This window comes from Adiantum capillus-veneris, chromosome 7 (genome assembly GCF_014529385.1).
Source record: "Adiantum capillus-veneris isolate H3 chromosome 7, ASM1452938v2, whole genome shotgun sequence".
Taxonomy (NCBI): domain Eukaryota; kingdom Viridiplantae; phylum Streptophyta; class Polypodiopsida; order Polypodiales; family Pteridaceae; genus Adiantum; species Adiantum capillus-veneris.
The window spans coordinates 94509099-94523491 of record NC_140937.1 but is presented as its reverse complement, the minus strand read 5'-3'; positions in this window follow the sequence as shown (position 1 = coordinate 94523491).

The following is a 14393-nucleotide window of genomic DNA, read 5'->3' as shown; positions in this document are numbered from 1 at the left end:
TGCAATGGAAAAGTGGATTGACTACATGCACACATTAACAGATAGATAGAGGGAGAGAGAGAAGAAAAAGACAAGTTCTACTTCCAATAAATCTTGAACTATGTACATTTTCCTTAGAAAGGAATTTCAATCACCATTCTACTACATCTTGGCAACAAAAGGATTTTTTTAACACACACTCTCTCTCTCTCTCTCTCTCTCTCTCTCTCTCTCTCTCTCAGGTCATTTTCAACAAAGTTGAGGATCGCGTGGCATCCACGCTACGCGAACAACAATGGCAAGAGAACCTTGCCCTTAATGTTCGCATTGGCGGGCTTCCAAGCGATTGGAAAAGAGAGGGAGACCTCAAGTTCCATGAGTGCTTTACTCGCATCCAAGCAACAACCCCCATGATAGAGTGGGACCCAGCCACAATCACCTTCCTTACACATGAGCAACGCACCAACCATGCGATCTTCACTTTCAAGACCAAGGCGGACCGAATAAAAATCCTTGAGCAATCAAGGCTCCTCAAGGACACTAAAATCTGGTTTGCAGAAGACCTCACACCCACCCAACTCAAACACAAGAAGGTAGAACTACAAAAGGTACGAGAAGCGCGCTCGGCAGGAAAATGGGCAGTCTATCGAGGAGGTAAAGCCATTATCGAGGAGTTTCGAACTCCCAAAATGGCTCCCCCCTCTTTCTCTCCCCCTTAGCTAAGTTTTTGATTCTATTTATCATATCTTCCCTTTTGTTCACCCCTCGTTGGACCCTCAGTCCTTAACTGAGATGTAACGTTTTGCTTTTCGGTCCCATAGGTCATATTTGACCTCCGTGGACGATAATTCTATCTATCTATCTATCTATCTATCTCTCTCTCTATCAACAAAGAGAGATTGATTTATATCACTTGAAAACAGCTTTAAGAATGCCCAAATGGTGATGATTTTGATAGCGTTGAAGCAATAAACTGGAACTGTGAGAACTGAGAACAATAAGCCACATGAAAATTTGGAAAAACCAAAAACCAAATGAAAAAGCTCTCTTAAAGAAATCAAAATTTGCCCATGGTAAGCTAAACAAAGAGAGAATGACATCAACCTCAAAAAGATAGGCACTTCTATCAAAAGCACACTTTGCAAGCTCTCTCTCTCTCTCTCTCTCTCTCTCTCTCTCTCTCTCTCTCTCTCTCTCTCTCTATTATAGTTCCTTCTTGGATGTCACTATTGATGGTTAGCTAGAGTTGCATTATCAAAGCTTTGGAGGATGATTTTGTTTAATAATGAAGCATCCAAGGACATATGTGGCACTACCTTATCAGTGCATAGAGAATGTTTGCACATGTTTCCACCTTGAGGGGAAGGTGAGGGAGGAGAGTAGCAGTAAAGAAAAAAAAACCAAAAACTTGGCAAACCTATATATGAGAAATCTTAGAAATAAATTGACTAAATTTGAAGGCTTTTACACTTCAATTTTGTAGTTGTTCTCACCTTTAAGCTTTCAAAATTAAAGGTAAATCTCAAAATTTGTAGGTGGGATTACACTAAACCTAGTGTTTTTTTAAGCACTGGAGGAGAGTGTCACAAAGTTTAGCCTTGCTTCTAATTAGCACCCAACAAAGTGCAGGTCACTATATAGAATGGAGCTTTAAATTTTCAAGGAAGGAGAGGGACTCCACTTGTCATTTGAAGGGTAACTATACTTTTCCTTTTGAATATTGACTCTATTTTTCCTTTGAAATTTATTTGAAAAGTGACTCTACTTTGCCTTTTGAAGGCCATAACAAAACTTCCCTCATTTTAGGCTTGCTAAAGGCCTTAGTACCCGTAGGGTGAATGTAGTTTGATTTTAATTGTTTGATAGACATGTGTCCATTACAAAAACCTTAAAAGTCTAATGTTATTTTCCAATGCTGCATTCATTAGAAACCTTAAAAGTCTAATGTTATTTTCCAATGCTGCATTCATTTTTATGGCATGAAGAAAAAGGCTTTAGAAAACAAGGAATTAAATTAGTGCATTCATAAGATTTTGATCCCATGATGTGAAATTGAATGAGTGATTTTTGGACTGAGTAAGTAGTTCTTAGTAAAGGGTTGGATTTTGGGTGCAACTTTGGACCATTGAATAAAAGCTTGCGGTAGATTAATGCCACATGGCAAGCTAATGAAAATAGTTTTTGGCCTACGAAAGGCCACAAGGGAAGGTTGAGAAAATGGGTACCTTTTGAGCCATTGATACAAAGGTTGTCAATGGTTGAAAAGTATCCTCTTTGATTATCAAGGTGATAAGGCACGAAGGCCTGCTAAGTAAAGGGAATAAGTTTAAGTAAGTGCATACAATCATATGAAATTTTTGTTGTGTTTTGATATAAAATTGTATCGTCTATTTTTAAAAAGTGGCTCTTGCTAGCTCGTTTAAAATTAATTACACTGATTGAAAGATGCCTTCAAGATTCCCTCTACCTTCCTGCTCATGTCACCAAAACCTTTTTTTGTCTATGTGTTGTCCTTCCCTACCTTTGGACTTGTCCTACGAGCCTGTAAATTCGCCTGTTCTACGATCTTGCATCTAAGCTTCCCCCACCATTCATGGACTTGCACCTACAAAGCAGTCCCCCCACGTCATCTCCATTATGCCTATATCGAGAGAGAGAGAGAGAGAGAGAGAGAGAGAGAGAGAGAGAGAGAGAGAAGAAGAAGAAGAAGAAGAAGAAGAGATTCTATTCACCTATGCTTTATTAAGAGTCCCTACCTCTGCTCTACGATGAGAGAGAGAGAGAGAGAGAGAGAGAGAGATCCCTAATTGGGAGGCATGGCCTCCAGGTGGTCTGTATCCCCCTTCTCAATCTTCTACCTCTAAATCTCCTCAAGCATCTTCTTGTCATCTCCACTAATGGGCCATTTTTTAATTTTCTTCTAGTCAGTATCCGCTACTCGCAAATGGCTTATATATTATGAAAGGTTCCCAATAATAAGGTAAATGTTGTACATTGCACATCAATATTTTGAAAGAAAATAAAGATTATATCTTCCTTTTATAATGTATATGGGTCTTTCCGTCATTATAACTTGGCCCTTCCATTTAATACTCACTTGACTTTTTTTTTTGGATTTTTAAAAGAAGCCTTAGAGATGTGTTGGGTTAGGCATACTTTCAATGTTCTTCGTGATGATTGTGAGTGATGATTGAAACTTACCTTAAATGTTATTTTGGTTTTAAAGTATGAAATAGATATTTTTATTTTACCTTTCATTTCACTTCCTCACATGGCTTGACCTTAGCGATGATTGTGAGTGATGATTGAGACTTACCTTAAATGTTATTTTGGTTTTAAAGTATTAAATGGATATTTTTATTTCACCTTTCATTTCACTTCCTCACATGGCTTGACTTAGTGATGATTGAGACTTACCTTAACTGTTATTTTGGTTTTAAAGTATTAAATGGATAAATTATTTCACCTTTCATTTCATTTCCTCGCATGGCTTGACTTCTCTTGCATTTTATTCTTTTAAAATGATAAAGTGAAACTTCATCTTGCGTAATTCTAGTAAGTTCTATACATACATACACACACACGCACACACACACACAATATAAATAAGTAAATATATAATATATGTTAATGAGTTCTTTTTATTATATATGTGAATTTATTTATTTATTTTTCTATTTTACGCATACACACACACGTGCACACACACACACACATATATATATATACATATATATATTAATGAGAAAACCATGGTAAAGAGAAGAAAAATAGGTGCAATGATGTCAAAACTTAGTTCAAAAATCCTACAAATTTCAAAAACTTTGCTAGTATTTTTTGTTTGCTTCTATGTGAGGACTCTTGATCGCTTAATAAAAGAGACATTCCCAAACACTACTTCACCTTATGTAATTCTAGTTAAACTCAACCTAATGATTTTATCACTTCCTTATGCCTTTAGAAAGCCATCGTGACCCTTTCACTTTTTTGTCTTTATTTAGTTTGTAAATGGGTCCTTTCATTTAAGGACCTAATGACTTTCTTTTTAACTTTTTTATTTAAAACATAATTTTTAAGTTGTAATTTTTTTTTATTTAAAGACAATTTACAACTAAAAAATTATAAATTGTCCTTAAATAAAAGAATTCTTCACAACCAAGAATGAAAGAATTGTAAATTGTCTTTAAATGAAAGAATTTCTTCACAACTAAGATTTATTTTTCCAACTTTTAGTTTTAATATGCAAATGTCACCTTGTTACTTTAGTGTAACATGTATCGTTATTGACATTCCCAATGTTGATGAAAGACATTCCCAATGTTGATGGAATACATTTCAAAGAAAAAACTCATGTATACTTGTCACATGTAACACTTGAACAAGAGAGTGTTGCAAGAAGAAAAATGCCATTAACTAGTGGAATCTTCATAAAATAGTATTATTATTAGCTAAAATTTTTACACATAATTACTTAGACCAATGATTCCTTTAGAAATGTTTGTATAATCAAATTATCAATGTCATTTGACATACTTTGATGTAATTTTTATGTCAATACTAAATCTAAAATTCCTGCCTATATTGAAATAATTACATTGGTTGCTTTATATAGTTCACTACAACTTTTATCTCAAAAAGCAACAAACTAAACTTTCAAGTTTGGCCAAATTTGAGCAATAAGCAACTTCTCCATGTTTACTACTGAAACAACTTAAGCTATTAGTCACCTTTTTCCATATATCTATTGCTCCCTTTTTGGACTACATAAGGAGTCCTTAGTAAAGCGTTGGATTTTTGGTGCAATTGTGGGCCATTGGATAAAGCTTGAGGATTAGTGCCACATGGCAAAAATCTTTGTTTTTTTAAATTTCTTCTAGGTCCTTGTGAGAGGTGTTAACATTTGTGTACACCTCTTTTAAAGAGGGCTATTGAATATTGGGTCACACACAATCTTTTTCGTCCTCTTTCACCTTTTTTTTCTCAATTCGCTACAATGCGTCCAAGTGGTTTTTCAAACATTGTCTTTTATATTTTCGGAATATATTATAATCTAAATAGTTTATTGCGCTACATTTTTTTCAAGAAACATAATATTTTATTGTAATAAAAAAATGTTTTAAACAAGGTGAAGAATCACAGTGGCACTAAGGAAATGTAATGTAAAAGTGGATGAGTGCTGTGTTTGTAAAATCTATTTTTACGTGGTAGGAAGAATCCCAAGATCTATCCAATGAGTCTTGAATTCAAGACCTGATAGTGCAAAGGGAACTATGATAACCAATCTACCATACTTAGGTGATACAAAGGTTATTCTAGAGACCTTAATGATCTCTGGTCCTTAACGATCTTCGGTGAGGCATGAACTCGAGGCTTGATTACACACACACACACACACACACACACACACACACACACACACACACACACACACACACACACACACACACACACACACACACACACACACACAGAGGAGAAGGAGGAGGAGGAGAAGAAGAAGAGGATTTTAACATTGTAGGGAACTATCCCAAGAGACCTTAAAGATCTATCCGCCGACGAGGAGAGTTGAACGAGAACGAGAACGAGAGAGAGAGAGAGAGAGAGAGAGAGAGAGAGAGAGAGAGAGAGAGAGAGAGAGAGAGAGAGAGAGAGAGAGAGAGAACTTATATTCCCTTTACAAATGCAAATTTGGTACTCAAATCCATTTAGTGACTTTCTTCTCCTTTTCTATAAAGTACAAGGTAGTGCTATAACACAATTGAAAGGACAACTCTTGCTTGGTTTGTGTAAAGGTATCACTATGTGAAGCAAGAATGGAGTGGTGGTGAGCCCTAGCACCTTTACTTTGATAACAGGTGCTCAACAAAGTCATCAATGTGGTGAGGATGATGGAGAGGATGCATGCATATATAATTATATGGAGGAGAGCTTGTATATGAGTGGAGAAGCTGTGGAGCCTTTCTCTTGGGAGGAGAAGCTAGGGGTGCCCTTGATAGTAGACTCCAAGCACAATTATAATAGTACTAATATGGAGGCCATAAGGGGAAGAAGACTAGAGAGGCCAAGTTAGAGCCACAATGCATAGAAGAAGGCCTTCACATACCAATACAAAGAGATCATCGGCTTGTGAGAGTAAGGAGGTGGCAAAAGCACTTGCACTTACACCATTCAACCATGATACTAATGTGCTTTTTAGGAGGATGAGGACAAATTTCTTGCTCTTACTACACCATTCAAGCATGTATGGTCAACACAGTATGCTTTCTAGGAGTGATGAGGATAAATCCCTAGTAGCACTTCCACCAACAATGAAGCAATATGGTAGTGATATGCTTCTTAGGAGTGATGAGGAAAAAGCACTTGCACTTACACCATCAAAGTATGGTAGTAATAAGCTATGGTAAAGGATTTCCAGTAGGCTGGATAGTAAACCATCATACAAGCAACCTACAAACTCCAATCGAGGTATTGCAATCCGCTTTCAACCAGAGCTTGTCACTTCATTTGGTAGCACTCTGTACATGGCCTTTGCTGCTCATTAAGAATCAACTTTACAGATGCACATGTAAATAACATGGTCAAAGAAACATTCAACATACGGATGGAAATAAAAATTTGGAGAAAAGAACAGATGTAATAGAATTGTGTTTGATGACTCAGATAGAGTATCAACACAATGTCAATTCGTGCAATTTCTCTACCTGGTAGTTACACCTAGCACATACATTTCAAGAATAAAGACCATTATCCATGCAATACATTACAAAGGTGCTCAATGTGAAGATATAACCATACAACAAGTGTAACCAGAGGCTTTTTCCTAGGAGGCAACTTGTGCTATCCGTGTTTATTGCAGCAAAGCCATCTGTTTGCTTCAAAATTTTACTTGAACATATTGAAAACACCTATTGAGCTACACCAAAGCTTGAACCCCTTTATACAAAGTGCACAAAAGAAGGCCCACCATTGGCACATTGAAAAAAACACTCGTAACAGACGACTTGCTTTCAACCCCATACTTCATGGAACTTTTAGTCCGCATGAAGAAGACAGTCAAGATCCCGCATGAACTTTAAGTTACTCCGCATCAAGAAGACAACTAAACAATCATAACCTTTCTCTACCCTTGAGCTATGTAAACATACATACAAGGCAGTCAAACCACCTCATCATCGCCAATATCGAAGTCACAGTCATCATCAAATTATTCTTCATCATCCTCACCAAAAGACCACTCCATGTTATCATCTATTGCAAACCCATGTGCATCATGTTGCTCCTCCTTTGAGAAAGCTGAAAAGCTAGCATTTTGCACGAGCAAATCACGACCAAGACCTTGCGTTCCACGTCCAAATCATTATTGTGGACACCTGCCAATACTTCAACTTCTCTTTTCCAAGAAGAATCATGATAAACATCCCGTGCCTGAGTCCTACCGTGTGGTGAGTGAGATTTTTTGAGCGAGAAAAAATCCAAGCAAATGAATAAAGAAGTGGTTGTAATATTTGAAGTTTTTCTTGTGCCAAAAAATTATAGGTAGCATGCATCAAGCATGCATCTCTAGCCAATGGTATTGATTACATATATGGTCAAGCCCATGGATCATTACTCTCTCAACTCATAACAAGACCTAATCATTACTTTTCACTTATTTAAAAACAATAATCACTTCACACACTCTTTCCTTTGGAAGGCCAAAAACTATATACCAAAAAGCAACATCTCATTTAATTTGTGGCCAAAGACAAACCGTATTAAAGTAATTCCCACAAAACCACAGCTCAAAGGCACATGATCCCTAGGGAAATTACAAGCACACATCCACCCATGGAAACTAGAAATATTGCACTGTGCTCTCCAATACTCTTAAGCAAGCATGTGCAGAGATTGGAGGATACACTCAGGTATTTATTTACTTTAAGTTGTTCAAACTCGTTAAGAAATTTAGGATCCTAAAGAAACCAATGAAGAAATCACACAATGACCTTGACATAAAGATCTTTTTGATACACTCAAACCATTGAGATGAACTTTTTTTATGAAGACCAAAATTCATTTCAAATTATCCTTGCCAACAGGGGAAGTTGGATAGGAGTGCAAAGAAACATTGATCCTTTTTTCCCATCTCTTAGCCTTGTACCCTCTATAGAACCTCTATTAACTCTATTTCTAAAAAATAAGGAAAAAAAATTTAAAGAAAGAACTCCTGCTCCTAAACTCTAATTCTAAAAAAAGACTAAGGACACAACCAATATACATAAAATCCTATCGCAATGGCTCCATAGAGTGCACTATCGAAATGCATGCCATTTCAAAAAAAGAAACACAATTTCCAACAGATTTTTGGAGCTTTGTGGGTAGAAGCATGGATGTGTGTAGAAGCTGGACACCCCCCACGGCAGTAACTACTCGGAGGATTATCATTTTTTGTAATTATTCATTCATTGAGAAAAACCTGATTTTTCACCGTGTAAATATTGGGACTTACAGAAGTTTCCAGATTATATCCCAGTTTTGATAGTTAGATCGAGTAGATGGTTGATTTTGGAACTTTAGGGTTTGAGAAATTATAAGGTATACATATCACTTTTTGACCTTAATGAAAAAAACTTTTGTCATTTTAAAAGAAGTTTTGAAGTCTGTGAGTGAGCGTATTGTGTACGAGAGAGAGAGAGAGAGAGAGAGAGAGAGAGAGAGAGAGAGAGAGAGAGCTTCATCTTGACGCTACGTGTGCTCCTGTGATCGGAATCGAGTGCGAAGAAGTGCAACGTGTTGCCCCCGGCGAGAGCTACGCGCCGATACCTACATTGCGTGCATACGGTCCGGTTTTGCGAGCTCCTTCTACTAGCTTCATCGGGTGTTTGGGTGAGTATACGTTGTCTGATTTTGCATTATATCATATCCACGCGTTCACATTGAGTAGAACTACACATTAGGCACTTTAGATTTCGGAAACGAAGACCTGCAGATTTCAGCCAGACATCCTACATGTTTCTGCACCAGGTGTTTTGGGTGAGGATTTTGGTTCATAGACCTTAGGGAGAGCGACCTATTGGTATTAGTAGGGTCTCCTTCAAGTTCTATGGTGTTTCGAGATTGTTTGATGGGTGTTCGGCTCTAGAAAGTGTTGTAGGAAGTTTCCTCTTATGCACTCTTGAAGGCTGTGACTTAGACAATTGGTAGAGACCTCTGTAGGAATTAGTTAGGAGTCGGTCGAGTGTAGATTGACACCTTATGCTTGCTTCCACGCGCCTGCGGGTCGAGCTTCGTCCTTAGCTGACATTACATCTTAGGTGAGTTCTCGCTGTGCTGACGTTCGTCGCGGCGTATCCGTCCAACATTGGCGTCGTTTGCTGGGGACGAAAACCTTAGATAGGTGACCGAGACTAATCCTTGAGGATTGGGATTGTTGGCTTGCCAAGAGTCTCGCTTTACATTTAGATAGGATCAGAGGGTGGAGGACTCTCTAGGTCTTAGAGGGAGTCTAGGAAGCGTGTGTCTGGTCTAGATCCTTCAACAACATCTGAGGGTAGTACTGTTTCAGATTAGTAGACCTAATCCAGAACATCAGCAGTGTATAAAATACAGTAGTGGTTGAGATTAACTCTCCAGTTATACCAATCAGTACTAAGATAACCTCTAGCATATAAATGCTTTGATTCGATTCCCGAAATTAAAACAAAGCAAGAAGTTGTGCAGAAACTGACCCTTTGCCAGGTGAGTGGTTGGATTTGTGATAAATTGCATTGATAAGTTTGATGAATTTAAGATCAGGAAGATACATTGTTAGAGACCAGAAGGTGGCAGGTGACCAAGGTAGTTCAGTGTCCACCGAAGAGAGTGTAACTCAGGCAAGGCTAGATCCGCTAGCACCGATTATTGAGGAAGGTAGTGATACTGACACTTCGTCAGACAAATATTTTTTCATGATGGGTAGTCAACAGCTAGGAGGTTTCACCTATGATGGACCTATGCGAGGAGGAAGCACCTCCCAAAATCCTTTGAATGATTCCAAGCTCACGGTGATCTTCTTAGAGGGAACAAACTCGAGGGGAGCCCTAGTCTATTCTGACTATCGAGGCCACAAGTGCATTTGTATCGAAGAGAGGCCAGCTCAAAGAATGGAGATAATCCGAGTCTATGATAATGGAGATAGATTCCGAGACGAAAAGGGGAACCACTGTCTGATAGTTAGTAACCTTGAAGATTACAACAGATATGGAGATAACGTGGTGAAAGGGAAAATGGTTTCAGAAGCTCAAGAACAGCCACCAAACATTGATCGACCCGGAGCTATTTTTATGTATGATAAGAAAAAAACCAGGGTTCCAACTTATAACGAGAACGTGGGAATCTACAAACATGAGAGTGAGTTTTAGTCTCTTACTTTCGCAGCAAAGAACCATACATAAACGAATTAAGAAAATACAAGGTTCTTTACTTATTCTCTTATGAAACTGCTACGGGGAAGGGTATAGTTTTTGTTGATAGATACGGGCGAGAATACCAATGTATTCTCCCAGAGGAGATAGAAAGGGCAACAGGTCTAGGAACATCAACATATGCCCCTGAAGAAGTGCCAAGAGCCACCTACACCCCAAGCAAGTCAACGAATCCTTTTTCAGATGAGTATGACGCTACCTCACATTCCACCCGGCCGCAAGCATTCAACAACCAAGACCAACCAGCAAACCAGCCATCATTGCAGACATGGCTTCGGCAGAGTGCAACAATGGAACCATACCAAAACCGAGATGGTTATCAAGCCGCATGAGGGCTCAGGGATTTGCAAGAACCACCACTCTATTCAAGGTATCTGGCAGAGAGTAAGCCAAAGACTCAAGGTTCAACAGAGTCTGGAGGACCACCCATAGAACGAGTTCAAAGGGAAGAACCACCTACAGTGAGAACCGTTAAAAATTATGGCTTAGGAGCACCATTGGGAGAGGAACCAACCTATTACAAAAGGCTTGAGGAGGTATATCGATTAGGACGGGGAGATCCAATGATGAGGTTCAAAGAATTAGACCTTCTCAAGTGCAAAAATGGGTAAACAAGAAATACACAGGAAGCAGAGACCCAAGAGATCATGTAGCAGCCTTTTTGCATGTAATTAGAGCCGAAGAGGTGTTAGATTTTCCTACCCAATTTGCAGGGTTTGGACTAACCCTAGAGGATGATGTTGCCACTTGGTTTGACTCTGTGGAGCGTAGAGACTTTGAGTCGATGGAGGAAGTGTTTGACGAGTTTATCGAGGAATTCTCTCAAAGGGGAATAGCTCATAATACCATCTCACAGATCCATAAATTCAAACAGAAAGATGGAGAATCTGTACGAAAGGCAGCCCTAAGACTAAAAAGATATGTTAAGTTCTATCCTGTTGAAGAACTGCCAACTCAGTCCACAATTATGCTGATATTCATCCAACGACTAAGGAATGCAGATCTCCAGAAAGACTTACATATGAAGAGGAGCATGACGTTGAATGAGTTGACCAAGGAGGCTCTTTACCTTGTGGACAATTTTGCGGTCTACAAAGAAGGGGGGTTCAAGGATATTGATGACGATTCGTCTTCACAGCAAAGTGGAAGCAAGTCTTCTAAGACAGCACCGAAAGGAGAAGTAGATGTAAACCAGGAGCAGCTCGTAGATGAAGTGCTAAAAAAGATCAACTTGTACGCCAAACCCCAGGCTAAACAGCCCAAGTGGTGTGCTATTGAACAAAAATGGACAAACCATGGGACCGAGGAATGTTATTATAACAAGGGATATGTGAGAGAGAGACCTTACGCTCCCCAAGCTCCAGTAGCTTCCCCTCAAGTTCCACCGATGCCTAGATATCAAGCAGGCAACTTACCAGGACCTGTAGGTGTAGAAAGATCACAACCGGTGTTGGGACAACAACCACCCCTACCAGGATTACAACTAGTTGGTATAAGATACACACCAATAGTAACTGAATCAGAGGATAAGGCTTTGGTGCTTATGCATGCATATTATGAAGATCCCAATGGATATGCGGAAAACCCTGTCTATTATCCACCGGAAGAACCCTCGACACCAGAACCATGGAGCATGATAGGAAATACAGGACCACCAACTACTACACAGGCAACAAGAGAAGGAAGATATAGCTTAGATGAACGAACATTGTTGTTCATAGCCAATGGAGGCATGGGCGGACAGAGACATGCTTACCAACAAAGAGGAGCTCAAGGAGCACCTCAACAACCCGAGGGACCCTGCTACAAGTGTGGTGGAGACCATTGGCTGAGAGACTATCCTCATGATGAAATCATTAGAGTCAATGAGTATTGCCCAGAATGTAGAATTACTCATTTGATTCTCGATTGCCATAAAAACCCGAGCAAAGGAGCAAAAACCACCTTGAACATGTTAGAAACAGTACCTTCCAGTGGAGGATCGGAAAATGAAACAATCATACCTATACAGGCGGTAACGCGAGCCCAAGATCAAAGAAGGACGAATGAACCCATAGTTGAAGAACCAAAAACCGATGCCCAAAGTTCAGAAACGAAAAATCAGAGAAGCACTTGGAAAGCTAGAAAGGCGCGTAGGAAAGCCAGGAAGGAACGAGAGCAAACAGCCCTATCCGAGGAGTTGAAACATACAAAGGATAGATTGGAGCGGTTAGAGGATCTAGCTAGCTTAAGCTCACACACCACAGCAACCATAGCACCTAAGGAAATAGCAGAGCCCAAAAGTGAAGGATCAGGAGGATCTGTACTGGCAGACAAGGTAAATGAGCAGTTGGATGCGCTTCTAAAAGCTTATGAAGCTTGACTTAAAAAGAACCAAACCCAGGAGCAAAGGTGGATGACTTATCCATACGCAGAAATAGAAAAACATATGTTGGATATGTGTAAAAAGATGATCGAGATGGCTCAATCATTAATGGAAGACCCGCTGGGTAAACCTGCAAATTGGCATGAGGCACCAGCTCCAACCAACTTTAGAGAAACATGTGGAAACAAAGGAAAGACTCACTAATGCCTATGAGTCCAAAGGAGAGCCTATCATAGTGCCAAATACCACCGATGGCACAAGTGACGGGTTCTAGCCTAAAAAATTGGCAGAAATGGGTAAGGATTGTAACGGTCTAGACGATCTGTGGAAGCAAATCCGTGAGGCCAACGAGGTTAATAAGATGAGTAACCATATGAATAGCACGAGAAAAGAAAAGAATGTAACCTTACCTCCTATTGAAGAATTTGAGGCAAGGTCGCAAATGAACTTTGAGATACATTCACAAGGGGGAGACCAAGGATCAAATAGGTCGGGGCACAGCCAACCAGACTCGCTAAGAACTTTACCCTCTTACTTGGGAGAGTACGAAGCCAAGTCGGAAGTGAGAGCAATCCCATCTCAAAGACTTTCTTCTAACAAGGTGATAGATTCGCAAGGATTGATTGAGTTGTTGTCCACTCTTGTGGCATGCACAATCACGTTAGCAGAACTCCTAAGGTTAAGGCCAAACATGTGGACCACAGTAGGTAAATCCCTAGAAAAATTTGGAGTGAAAGACCCCACCTTGAAGCTACAAGAAGGGATCAGAGAATTGGACAGGCCTCAACTAAACACTAAGCCAGTACCATTGAACAAGGTTGAAGAGTACTGCGAGGGAGAAGATGGAAACACCACGCTACCATTAGAATTCCAAGGAGTAGTTTCCAAAGCTATTCTTGATAGTGGAGCGGGAGTTGCTATCGCCACCAAAAAAATCTGGAAAAAATGGGGAAAACCAGCTTTGAGGGCTACCAGAATGAAACTGCAATTGGCAGATGGGTTCATGGAGAAGCCACTAGGACTCTCAAAAAAAGTGATTGTCACTTCGGGCGGAATCGAGTATGAGTATACATTTGCAATAATCGATTTCGACAAAAAGAACAATTATGAGATCATCTTGGGACGACCATTCATGCGACAATTGAAGATGGTCCAAGATTGGGGTTATGACCACATATACCTCAGACATGGCGAGACAACAACTAAAATACACCTGAAAGACCATAGTTACAAAGATGTAAACCAAACACCTGTGGAAGAGTTTGATTCGGCTATAATAGCAGGATCAGAACTATCAGGAAGATTCTCAAAAATTCGAAAAGAAAGAACACGAGAGGAAATAAAACAGTTACGAAAAGCTAAAACCGAAACAAAATCACAAAAATCTCAAAATTAAAAATAAGACACAACAAAAGACAAAGAGTGGACCAAAATGGAAGGTAAACAGAAATACCAAGAACTGAAACGGTCTTTGAGAGAGATATGGACTACTAAAGAAGATAGTGATGGTAAAGGGGAGTCAGAAAAGGAGCACATGAACGTACCATCACACTATCGGAAATTTACTATCTAGGACAAGAAAATCATCATGACACCACCAATCAGGG